Source organism: Panthera leo, chromosome C1 (assembly GCF_018350215.1).
Source record: "Panthera leo isolate Ple1 chromosome C1, P.leo_Ple1_pat1.1, whole genome shotgun sequence".
NCBI classification, from domain to species: domain Eukaryota; kingdom Metazoa; phylum Chordata; class Mammalia; order Carnivora; family Felidae; genus Panthera; species Panthera leo.
The window spans coordinates 31,104,759-31,118,456 of NC_056686.1; the positions used below are offsets into that span (position 1 = coordinate 31,104,759).

At 41.0% G+C, this 13,698-nt stretch overlaps 1 protein-coding gene across 2 annotated transcripts in view; it reads left to right on the forward strand.

Moving 5' to 3' along the window:
• The window catches only part of SMAP2 (small ArfGAP2), a 54,624-nt gene that overhangs the window by 24,139 nt on the left and 16,787 nt on the right, over window positions 1–13,698 (forward strand). The gene's annotated exons all lie outside the window — the stretch shown is intronic.

Consider the following 13,698-nt stretch of genomic DNA (forward strand, 5'->3'; position numbering starts at 1 on the left):
AGTGCTTTCACATGTTGCCACGTCTACTCTAAAGCTCTGGCTCACATAGAGACACAGTCACTTCCTCTCATTCTTTCCCCTTAGCCCTGTTAACACTGTTTGGAACTTTGGGGTGCCTGGGTGGCTCGGTCAGTGAAGCATCTGACTCTTGATTTGGCTCAGCTCATTATCTCATTCATAGCGGTGAGATTGAGCCCTGCTCCAGCCTGCTTAAGATTTATTTTCTCCCTCTCTCTCTCTCTCTCTCTCCCTCCCTCCCTCCCTCTCTCCCTCCCTCCCTCTCCCTCCCTCCCTCTCCCTCCCTCTCCCTCCCTCTCCCTCCCCCTCCCTCTCCCTCCCTCTCCCTCCCTCTCCCTCCCTCTCCCTCCCTCTCCCTCCCTCTCCCTCCCTCTCCCTCTCCCTCTCCCTCTCCATCTCAAAAAAGAAAAGAAAAAAAAAAAGACTGTTTAGAACTTTGAGTACAAAGGGAGAATAAAAAAGGGACTTTCTTACAAAATATATACGAAACTAAAAAATAGTCGCCCTTTCAAAGTTTAATTGCTGATCCTACCTTGGCTTGTTTCTAGTCCCTGTTCTGCTTCCCAATTCTGAGGTCTCTGTGCCTTAGCTTTATGGGACCAGCTTCTTGATTACCTTGCTTGATTTCTTTTTTTGCTCAGCACCAGGCTCTCCTCCTTGTGAAAGGTGCTGTCTAAGGACCCACCACGCAGGAGTTTATGCTCTAGAGAACTTGACCTAGAGGTAAAAGCCAAAGTAGCCTTGTGCTGCTGCTCACTTAGGGCTCTTTTACTCATTTCTTAGTAGATAGGCATCCAGGCCTCTTCCTGAGGTTGTTGACATAGGAGACCTCATCCTCCGGGTTAAATTCAACACTCTCCAGAAAGAGTGGGGCTTTCCACTTGGAGGCCCAGCAGCATATGCCACAACTTGTACTGCTTTCTCAGGGAGCATTTATTTAACAAGAACTGTGTACACACTGGGTTTTTTTTTTTTTTTTAGAAGGGAAACTTTTATTTGGCTGCATGAAATTTAAAAACAGTTAAATACAAAAGCACATTCTTTTCTTCCTTTCTTTCTTCTTCATCTTTTTCTTCTTTTTAAAAAAATTTGTATTTATTTTTGAAGGAGAGAGACAGATCAAGTGCGAGCGGGAGAGGGACAGAGAGCACGGGAGGCATAGAATCCCAAGCAGGCTCCAGGCTCTGAGCTGTTAGCACAGAGCCTGACTCGGGGCTTGAAGCAACGAACCATGAGATCATGACCTGAGCTGAAGTCAAATGTTTATCCGACTGATAAACCACCTGGGTGGTGCCCCTCTTCTTCTTTTTAACAGCAAAACACATTCTTTTTTTTTTTTAATGTTTTTATTATTCATTTTTGAGACAGAGAGAGACAGAGCATGAGTTGGGGAGGGGCAGAGAGAGAGGGAGACACAGAATCTGAAACAGGCTCCAGGCTCTGAGCCATCAGCACAGAGCCCGATGCGGGGCTCGAACTAACGAGCTGTGAGACCATGACCTGAGCTGAAGTCAGACGCCCGACCAACTGAGCCACCCAGGCGCCCCTACAACAAAGCACATTCTAAAGTTTATTTATTTTTGAGAGAGAGAGAGTGCACATCTGCTCGAGCAGGAGAGGGACAGAGAGAGAGGGAGAGAGAGAATCCCAAGCAGGCTCCACACTGTCAGCATAGCTCGATCTCACAAAACATGAGATCATGACCTAAGCTAAAATCAGGAGTCAGACACTTAATCAACTGAGCCACCCAGGTGCCCCACAAAGCACATTCTAAACAAAATAACAAAGGTTATAAAGAAATTTAACAATTAAGAAACAAATAATTGTAAAATGTCAGTTCCCCTAATCTATGAAGTTAGAAGTAAATGGATATAAATATTACTAAATTTAGCTGGGGGTGTTGCTGTTTACTTTTTGTTTGTATTGCATGGTTTTTAAGACCAATCAATCAAAATTTACGGGGCACCTGGCTGGCTCAGTCAGTGGAGCGTGCGACACCTGGTCTCAGGGTCATGAGTTCGAGCCCCACATCGGGTGTACAGATTACTAAAAAAAAAAAAAAATAAGTAAAACTTAAAAAACAAATCAAAATTTGTTTGGATAAATATTAAGTTACTTTTGTAGATTTTTAAATACTAGCTCATTGCATTTTCTGTATTGTTTCAAGTGTCTCTACCTGGTTGTGTCAAACTTCAATTAATGGCTTAAGTAATAGTGGATATTTTATTACTGTCAAAGTGCAACAGTTATACTGCCCAATTCTAGAGAGTCCAATTAATTGGTAATAACGTGTTCCTAAGAATTCTATTAAGCACTGGCTCAGGAATTATAATGAGAGCAAATGTAGTATCAATTAAATAACAGCCATTTCCTAAAAAAGAGGTAAATCGAAATTACTTTTAAAGAGAGAAATAGGCAAATGTCCTGCTGTGGTTGTGGATGCTCAGGAGGCAACTGCTGCTGAAGCTAAATCAAATTTGCATGTGACCCTCAGGCCTCACAGTTTAACCCTCTTCATTCCTGGGAAACCTGATGAAGGGAAAGCGTGCCCTGACCCTCTCAGGCTTCTGCTTGATGAATTAGCCACTTGGGAGAAGTTGGAATTTAAACTTTCTGTGAGCCAGTATTTGTCTGCTGGGACCATTTTCTTTTCTTAGCTCATTGAGCTTTCCTCCCAGTCGACAGGGATGCCAACCAACTTTGTTGAGCTTTTTTCTCATGGAACATAATCCATCTTTGGCAGAGGAAAAATATTTCTTTCCAGTTCTCTCTCAAGGTCTTTGGCCCTCTTTCTGTAGGAGTTGCACTTCTGTTATACACTGCTGATGTTTTGTACACTTTGGGAAGTTTCTTTATTTCTAAGCAGTAAGTTACCTTGTTAATGAACCTTCTGCATGTTTCATTATATGTTCTTGCTGTAGTTGCCTGTCCGTTTGGAAATTTCACTGGACCTGCAGGCTCTTGTTTTCGTTTGACTTTCTTCACATAATTGTTTAAATGTTCCTGGCTTTTCTCCTTCAAGCCTTTTGAAAGGGACATTTAAGGTAACGGCATGGATGAGTTTCTTCAAATTGCCTTTGGACTCATAGTCTAGGTGGTCTCCATTTTCTGATCCACTCTCTTTGTCTAATCCCAAATTGCTGTCATTCGCATAATATTCTCTAGAGAGCAGGCAGGTTTATCATTTCCAGCACACTTCAGTCATAGATTTTTAGCTGGCTCTCTGTATCATTTACAACTTATTTCATTTGCGTCTTTGAGTTTTCAAGCATTTTTTTTTCCTCCCGTTCCCGTACTCTGCTTCCGTCCTGCGGTTTCTTGGAAAAGCAACTCTAGGCTTTCCTGAAGATGCGTGTTTTCAACCACACCATCCGTTCTTTCCCTCTGAAGTTGTTCTACATTCTTCTGAGATGCTCTTAGTGTTTTGGCACCAGTCTCTAGGAATTGGAGAGATTTCAATGTATCTTTGAGTGACCGTGTGTGTCCTCGAAGGCAAGCTGTCATCACTGCATGAAATGAAAGTTTAGGGGGCTCACTTTTCTATTCTTTTTTTGAGAAAGCCTATTGTGTGTTAAAGTGAAGAGGTGGATATATTTAGATTTGTATTTTTTGTCATACTCTGTGTTTATAATATCAGAAGACTAGCCTCCACTGGAGCCATCAGCTTGTGCAATCAGCCTAATCTTCTCCTTGACTTTATGAGATTCTTCAACCCCGGGCAGAAAATCTTTTGACTAACTCTTTTCCTCTCCTTAAAATATGTTTGTTCTTTACTATAAAAACAGTCATAGCAGCACATACCAGAACCTCCCAGGGAAACCCCAAGAGACTTGGGCCTTGTCTCAAGCTTTCAGACAGCACCACCAAGAACAGCTGGTCCAGGACTGGCTGGAAAGACACTTTGTGGCAGTCAGGAGGCCCTCTGTTTGGAATCAGGGACTTACCACGCCCAGGAGTCCCTCTGTCTGTGTCCTGTCCCTGAGTGTGAAAAAGGCCTCTGGGTGTCTATGGGTAGGATTGACCCTCCAACATTTCTCTGTGAGGCTGGAACATAGCAGCTGGCACCTGTGTATATGGTTTTAAGGGGGGAGTGATGTCTTCATTGGCATATATAGGTGAAGAGAGGGGTAATAAGAATTGATTCTAGAAGGGCCCCGATCAGGCAAGAATTTAAGCCACACTTAGGATTTTGGAGTTCACTTGACCACGAAGGTCCAGTTACATGTCTTTGAACGGGGTAATGACATCATCAGAACATACCTTGCCAGAATGTCCTTTTCGGAGGGGGGGCAGGAAAAAGGCCAAACTAGGACCCTGCCCTTTCCCTTCTGAATTGTTCTGAAGACTTGAATAATAATGGTACAGGTTGGTTGATTTGGTAGTTCTTTATTACCAGTAAGATCACCTAAGTATGCACTAGTTATCTACTGGCAGATAGGATGAGTTATATAGCCTAACCTACAGTGAATCCCTACCTACTATGGACCAGGAAAATAAGACTGGGGTGGACCTTGAACCTACATTTACTAAAAGTTAACTGCCCTTCCTATAGTCTTTTCAGAGTATAATCTGAGTATACTTTTCAGAGTATAGTCTTTTCAGAGTAGTTCAGTGAATTTTAGAGATACTGTTACTACATTTTAGAAGAGGTAGATTTCAGAGATACTCTAATCTAGGTAAGGAAATTGACTCTTGGAGAAGTGAATTGACTTGCCTGAAGTCAAACAGCTGATTTTGTGGTACAGCTTAGATAACCGATATTTTTAGCTCTGTGGATAGCAGGGGCTAAGTAAATAACATGAGATATGTACAAGCATGTTTTGGACTAGTTCAGAGCAATTACTGTTTTTGCTAGGATTTAAAGGAAATGAATAGCCACTGTATAGAGTTGCTGAGGAAAGTTGCTGCACTCAGCTATAGACATGTGCCCTGTTTTGGGCCCTTTGGCTATGTAATTCCTATAGGCTCTTTTTCAGTTGTATTTAATTTTTTGGTCCTCCCTTGCCCAGGGCTGAGCAAAGTCCAGGCAAATCCAGGTCTGTAAGCACTGCTGACACGTACAGAAAGATGAAGAGTGTCTGCTTCCCTACTGATTTCTTAGCTTTAATGTCTTTAGAGAAAAGCCATTTTAAGTTGACCAATCATTTCATCAATGAGTACTTAGCAGTGTTGTACTTCACTAACCTTTTTCTGGTTACCTGGTAGGAGGATAATGTTGCTCTGCTTCATCTCCACTGATGTCATAGCAAGCTGATTGCTGTCTCTGTTTTATCACTGATGTCCTGAGTTGAGTTGGTTCACTTATCTCATATTTTGGTTGAGTGTATGACAGCTGCTATCTTCTACTAGAATCTCCAAACTTCCGTCTTTATCTTGCGTGTCTTTTTTTTCAATGTTTATTTATTTTTGATGGAGAGAGACAGAGTGGGAGTAGGGGAGGGGCAGAAGAGAGGGAGACACAGAATCCAAAGCAGGCTCCAGGCTCTGAGCTGTCGGCACAGAGCCTGACATGGGGCTCGAACTCACGAGTTGTGAGATCATGACCTGAGCGGAAGTCAGATGCTTAACTGACTGAGCCACCCGGGCGCCCCATATCTTGCACGTCTTTATCTTGCATACCGTGTTATTTTATGTAAATATGAGAGGAATGTAGATGTAGCACCAGGAGATAAAAATGCAGAATAATGGGACTCAGTATAAGGCATCTCTAATAATGAGTGCCATCTAACAGTAAAAGTGACTGTCTTTTGAAATGGTATATAACTGACTTAGCACTGGAGTTGTTCAAGGATGACCCAGGTGGTCACCTGAAGAAGGATTGCCCACATTCAGTGAGGGCTTAGACTTAGTGACTTCTGAGGTTCTTTCTACCTCGGATTTCCCAAATTAACATTTCTTGGGGACTATTTACCTTTATTCTCTAATTGCTCAGAAATGTTTAAATTTGCTTTGTCTCAAACATTTAAAAAGCTTAACTTCCGTTTTTCTTTCAAATATATGAATGTGAATGGTGTCTCATTTTGAAAAAAGGAAATAACATTCTTGCAAGAGAGACCAGATGGAAAGGAACTTCTCTTGCAGAACATTCTGAGAGCAGAGGTTGATTGAGTAAGCCCTTGTTCTGATGTGCTGGTTCCTTAAAATGTTCGTGCTTACAGAAGTTCAAAGTTACTGTTTATTGTTATTTTGGAACAAGGAACTAAGTGAATTCTCTCTTGTATAGGTGAAAATAGGCTGGTAGACATACCTCTCAGCAGACTTACTTAATTTCTCCAAGAAGCACTGGCCTTTCTGTGTATTCTTCTTCGTAGTGAAACAGGGGGTGAAGGGATATGGTGAGTGGAAATGAGGTAACTATCATTAGAATTGTTCTTAAAACAATCACTGCATCTTCATCACTTTGCCTCCCAAATTTCATGTTGGAGTTAATGACAGGCCAAGTCAAAGAGAAATAACCTGTTTTCAATCCAGAGTTTGTTGATTTGGCTTCTTCCTCATGTGTGTATCACATTCAAACCAGTTTTCAGTGCCGGTCACAAGCTCCGTGAACTGAATTTGACTCAGTTCTTTAAGTTCATCGAGCCTTAACATCTTCATAAATTGATTGTCTCATGTTGCATCTTCAGAACCATTGAATGCCAAGCAGGAAGGAACCCCACCGTTACCTACAAATCAGCTAATAGAACTATGATAGTAGAAGAGATCATGCAGGGATCATGTCTCTGCCGTCCCGGAGAAAGGATCATCCAGCCTCTGCTTGAACACCTGCACTTAACTGGATTCTGCCATTTCAGGATAGGCTGCATTTGTTTTCACACAGCCTTAATTGTTTCAGAACTCTTCCCCAGAGTGTGCTAAAATCCACTTCTACTCACTGGTGCTAGCTCTGCCTTTGGAGCCTCACCAAAGTAACTTAATCCCTTTTCTGTGTGGTAGCTTCACCTTTAAGGTGTTTGAAAACAGCTCCCTTCATTTTGCAAAACAGGAAAAAAAATTATATTACTTTTATCTTATTGATGACTTCATTTAAAAAAATATTAGTTGGGGCGCCTGGGTGGCGCAGTCGGTTAAGCGTCCGACTTCAGCCAGGTCACGATCTCGCGGTCCGTGAGTTCGAGCCCCGCGTCAGGCTCTGGGCTGATGGCTCGGAGCCTGGAGCCTGTTTCCGATTCTGTGTCTCCCTCTCTCTCTGCCCCTCCCCCGTTCATGCTCTGTCTCTCTCTGTCCCAAAAATAAATAAAAAACGTTGAAAAAAAAAAATTAAAAAAAAAAAAATATTAGTTTTGGATACACTGGTTGCTTGCATTGTGCTAAGTATTTGGGGTAAATGATGAAGGCGTGTGGTCCTTGCCTTTTAGAGCTCACATTCTATTTAGGGCAAGAGAGACCGTAAGCAACTAGCTATAATAAGATATTGAGTATTAGAAGAGCAAAGTACATAGACACTATTAGCCATAAATAAGGTCGAGATTTATTCCATTAGAGAGCTTCACAGAGGAGGTGGCATTGGACTGGATTTGAAGTTTGTGAAGCAGGGAATGAGAAGAAAGCCATTCCAGGTAGGAAGAATGGTGTAGGCAAACAGGTGTGAGCGCGTGGCAAATTTCAGAATGATGATTTCCTCAGCATGTATAAAGCACAGGCTTTTAGAGGGCTTTATCTGTCATGTTAAGGAGTTTCAAACTCTCTTGCAGCCAATAAGGAGGCATGGATGGCTGTGCTGTTTTTAAAATACCTGTACTGTTCTTTCTCATCACAGAAGTAACACAGGTTCATTGCAAACCATTCAGCAAGTACATAAAAATATAGAGAAGGAAATAGATATTTCACAACGCTACTCCCCAGAAAAAAATATCTTTTGGTATTTTACATATTAAAATATTAAAATTAAAATATTATCTGCTGTCTGCTCTTGTGGCACTTACAGTCTAGTGGAAAAGAGGTGGTACACAGCTGCACAAATAAAAACATGACAAAATGTTGTACAGCTTAAGAAACTAAAGGGTAAATGAAGGTTTATAATCTTTAAAAAGTCCTTATCTTTTACTGACTTACACCAAATCATGTACAGATCAAATGGTATAATATTTGAGATTTGCTTCAAAATGTTCCACGGTTGGGAGAAAGGGAAAGTGTGTGGGAGTATAACTGAAAAGACATTGGCCAGAGGTTGATAATTGCAGAAGGTGGTGGTTAATTATACTCTGCTTTTGTGTGTTTGACACTGTCTGTAATAAAATGCAAAAACCAGAAGAAAAGATGGAAGAGAGATTATTCTCTGGTTTTGATTGGGAGGCCGAGGAGTTCCTTTGAGGAAGAAACTTTTCAGCTGAGATCTTTGATAGATACAGGAGTTGACCGGGCTATAAGTGGCAGATGGTGGTTGGGGAGAGAGCTTTTTAGGCAGTGGGGTCAGTGTGTAAAGGCCAAAAGCCACGTAAGGAATGTATTAGTGCTTTGAGGAAATGAAAGAAGACTGGTATTGGAGTTGACAGACTGGGGAAGTAGGCGTGGGCCAGATCACGTGGACTTTGGAGACCATGTTAAGGATTTTGTTGTTTAATCCCACAGTGAGAGAGGGAAGCCTTTCACAGAAGGGTTTTACGTGGCCCTTTACAAAAGGTCCCTTTTGCTTCTCTAAGAGTTCAAGCTGGCTGTTTTGTGGAGAATGGTTTTGGTTTGGGGCTGGAGGAGAAGAGAACATAAAAGTGGGGAGGCATCAGGAGGTTATTGCACCAGTCCAGGCAGTCTGGAGACTTTGTATTAGAGAAATAGGGTTGCCGATGAAGAGAAGGGATACTGAACTGAAAGATATTTTGATCTTGGTGATGATGTAGATATGGGGATAGAAGGAGAAAAGTGTACATTTCTGACTGATGCAATTGAATGGGTGGAGGTGTAACTGACTAAGACCCTAAGAAGGATGGAGGAAGAGCAGGTTTTGTGTCAAGACTGAGAGCTCAGTTTGGAATATGCCATTCAGAAAATTTGCACCAGTTAACATTTTCACACCTATATATGAGACACGTGTAAAGTTAATATTCGGGCTTCTGATCTGTACAGGTTTAAGTTTTAGAAAGATTCTGGGGTGCCTGGTGGCTCAGTCCGTTAAGCATCCAACTCTTGATTTTGGCTCAGGTCATGATCTCACAGTTCATGATTTAGAGCCCAGTCCAGCTCTGCGCTGACAGCACATTCCGTCTTCCTCTCTCTTCTGCCCCTCCCCTGCTCGTTTGCAAGGAGGTGGGGAGGAATGTTCAAAATAAGGACTCTCTCAAAATAAATAAATAAACATTTTTTTTTTTTTTTAAAGAAAGTTTATTCTGGCGGGAGGCTGGAAACCAATTAGTCTGTGAGCTCTTTGAATCTGGGGATCTCATCTGTACTGTCTCTGCCTTTGTATCCCTAGTACTTAGGTAGGCAGAGTGTTTGGCACATAGTAGGTACTCAGCAAATAATGCTCCAAGAATGAATGCTTATAGGTTTAGGTAGAGATTGATAGATTCAGGGAGTTTCCAGGGTAGATTCAACAGGGCTTGGATGGAGTAAGATGAAAGAGATTTTCTTTTCCTTGACCCTTCCTGTTGAAGAGCTTTTCAACAGTTCCATGATGCTAACAAGTCTCCCTATGGGTAGCCATCAATTTATTAGTGTGTTTTTCTTTTTTGGGGGGGGGAGGCAGAGAGAGAGAGAATCGCATGAGGGGCAGAGAGAGAGAAGTGTGGGTCACCCGAAGTGGGGCTTGTGCTCACCTGATGTGGGACTTGAACTCATGAACCGTGAGATCATGACCTAAGCCCAAGTCAGATGCTTAACAACTGAGCCACCCAAGCACTCAGTGTGTTTTTCTTTTGCTCAATATTTATTTGTTTGGAACTCTATAGGTTAGAGATCAACAAGCTGTAATTATCATAATAGTAGCTTCAAGCTATCTGTAATTCTAGTTTTCTTCTCTCTGCTGACTTCTCAAGCCCAGAACCCACTAAGGCTAGCAGCTTTGGTGGTGGGGGAAGTTGGAGTAGCAAAAGAAATTTACAGCAGGGCAGCAGTAGTTGGTATGTAGAACCTGTCCAGTAGTTGAACGTAAATAGTATTTAATTACATGCTTTACATTTTACAAATGGAAACATAAGCCCTAGAGAGACTTGTCAAAACACATGCAACTAGTCAGTGTAAACCTAGATTTCCCCGATACTGGCCTAGTACCAACTACAGTCAAATTCTTGGTAGATCAACCAAATTCATATACTTTTTAAATTTTCATGATTGCTTATTGCAGAGTGATTGCATTTAATTTTAACACTGTTTAATGCTTCCAGAGTCTGCTGTGAAGCACCTGTGGAATATGTTCACTTATCCATGACCTTGTTCTTGTGTTGTGCTAATTACTATCAATTTATATTGCTTTTCTATTTTGTTTGTTTTCAAAATAGTTCCGAATATTGCCTCTCAGAGTCTCTCTCCATTTTCAGCTTCGGAGTGGTATCTTTTGTATTTTCTCCTTCATTGCCATGACCAGTGTGTATCGAACAATGAAGTTTACCAGATTTAAGTAGGCAGGCCTTGGTAGCACCAGTACCAGGTACTGTGCAATCCAAGCGTGTCGGGTTGACAGTTTTGGGCCTTTGCATGTATCATGAAGACATGTGTGGGCACAAAGGCAGGGTGGGGGAGTCAAGCAGAGAAGGGGAATAGGTGGGGGTTTAGATAGCGTATTTTCAAAGAATATTTTCAGGGAGATGAAGCTGGTTAAAATTTCATGTGTTTTAGAAGATTTGAAATGGGATCCAGGGTAGATTTCTTCTTTGGGGTATTTAGTCAGTCAATTTTGGTTCTGACATTTTAGGACTGGAACTCATATTCCTGTCTAAAAAGAAGCATTCTGTGATGGGGCATAGTGTTCGTATATGTATACGAATGAGTTAACCAGCCTTTACAGTGAAGATGAGTGGGAGATGGGTTCTGGAAATCTCATTCTGTACCATGTTATTACGTGGGGCTCTCTCATATTGTCCGTCTGTATTCTGTGAGATACACATTTTACAGATGAAGAAACTGAGGCTTAGAAAATTTAATTATCTCTGAAGGCTGCACAGCTAATAATTGATGGAGCTGACATTCAAACCAAAGTTTTTTCTGGCTGTATAGATTGTACTTTTAATAACGACACCTTTCCCCTACATTTTCAGCCATATAAAGTAACTTTTGTCTTTTGTCTTTTCCTCTTCTGCAATTTCATAATCTTTTATGGAGCATGCAGTTATTGATTAGTAAATCTAGTGGCTGAACACTAAAGGATGCTGAGTGGCCAAGTTAGAACTGTTACTATTTCATTGGGAAAAGGTTATGGAGAGATGTGGGAGGGGAGAAGAGGAGGCTGTCCTCTGACTTTCATGAAAATATTATTGCCTGCATTAATTATTATTGTCTCTGTACTGAGGCCTCGTCAGTGGCTCCAGAGTATTCTGGAATGAGAGCTGGAGAAAGTCCACAGCAGTGGCAGTGACTTAGATGATTGGGAATCACCCTCTGGACTTAGAGCCAGGAAGCAAACGGCAGAACATTCCACAGCTAACTTTTAATTAGTGTTGTGGCTTTTGATTGTGTTAGGAAACAAATATATTTTAACTATCTCGTCATTAGTTCTAGAATCTAGAGCAAAGAGAAAATGGTAAAGAAACATGAAATGTTAGCTTTTGGTCCCCCTTTTTCTTTTCTTTTTCTTTGTTTTTTTTTCTTTGTTTTTTTTTTTCTTTTTTTTTCTTTTTTTTTTTTTGTTGTTTTTTTTTTTTTTTGAGAGAGAGAAAGTGGGTGCATGTGCAAAGTCGACGCAGGGCTTGATCTCACCGCCCTTAGATCATTACCTGAGCCAAAATCAAGAGCCAGATGCTCAACTGACTGAGTCACCCAAGCACCCTTGGTCCCATTTTTAATCCTATATAACTTAAATTTTATCTGAATTCCTTTATGAAAACTATAGCCCAAAGTAGACACACCACACCCTTAAGAAACCACATTCACATCTGTTTAGGCTTTTCATTTTGTTTTTATATAGCTCCCTGCCACTGAAAGATGTGTGTTAATGATTTGTGTGTGTTAACTATATGGCAGGCCTACTATGCAAATCAATCTAGGGGTTTCAAGGGGCTGAAGATCAATCTGAGCCTATCAAGATAATAGCAGTAAGACGTTATTGGGATAAAATCTCAGGCAGAGAACACCACCTGGTGGTTATAGGGTGGATTTGAGCTTTCTGCATTTGTAGTATTTTTCAGAATGTCTGAATGCTATAAAGAAATTACATTCTTATTTATAATAATGGTGAATTCAGATTTCTAAGAATAATTTTCTGCCATACGATTCTAGCATTGCTTCATTAAAACTGCTGTCAGGGGCGCCTGGGTGGCTCAGTCAGTTAAGCATCCGTCTTCGGCTTAGGTCATGATCTCATGATTTTTGAGTTCCAGCCATGATGGGCTCTGTGCTGACAGCTCAGAGCCTGGAGCCTGCTTCAGATTCTGTGTCTCCTCTCTCTCTGACCCTTCCCCGCTTGCACTCTGTCTCTCTCTCTCAAAAATAAATAAATATTAAAAAAAATTCTTTTTTTAACCCTGCTGTCAAAACCTGCAGACCAACCAAGTGATTGTGTCTGGCAGAATTGAAGTCTGGTGCCCTTGGTTCTTCCAAACACAGGCCCCATTTATCTCTGTAAAAAATCAGTGAGTGTCTTTTCACTCTTCAATGCAACCTCTAACTGGGATAGCGTGCTTATTTTATGTGGCAAATTTCTTCTAGTGGAATGACGGAGAAAGAAATATTAGTGACTTTCAGTAATTTTTTTGGCGGGTATCATATAAAAGCAAGTTGTTTCTTTCCTGTATAAAAATTATAAAGAGGAGTTTGATGATTTTCCAGAGTGATTATTAGGATGAGCAAAGTTGGCAAGTTCTTTTTATTAAAATTTATATCTGAGATTTCTTTTTTATTGCAATAAGCATCTTTATTATTTGACAGTCTTGAATTGAGATAATTGTGTAGTTGGGTAAAGTAGGGACATCAGCTCAAAGGGAAAGGATGCTATTAAGTTAATCAGGATGCATATTTTATAGGCCTGGTGGGGAAGGGAAGATAATAAAGTTTTAAATTTCAGGTTGAGACTTGGGCTGGCATGGCATGTCTGTATCTTTTTTCCTAGTAGGAAAATTGAATCCAGGCCCCACCACCATTGAAATGTTTCTTGAGAGAAGGTTATTCATGTAAGCTACTAAATAGAATGTGACATGAATTTGCACTTTTCCCCTGGGATATTTTTTTATATAAGTAACAGTATAGTAACTCTGCATTCTAACAGTCATGTTCTCAGACACTGTACAAAGCCACTCCATACACAAATGCCCACATATTGTATAATTCCACTTACATAATATATCCAGAATTGGCAGATCTATAGAGACAGAGAGAGATTTGTGGTTGCCAGGGGTCTGGGGGGGGGGGGGGGGGGGGGGCGGGAGGAGTTGAGAGGAAATGGGGAGTGCCTGTTAAGGAGTTTATTTCTTTTTGGGTGATTGAAATGCTCTGGAATTAAATAGTGGTGATGGTTGCACAACTGTGTGAATGTACTAAAAAAACACTGTACTGTACCCTTAAATTTAAACTAAACTTAAAAAAAAAGTGTCGATC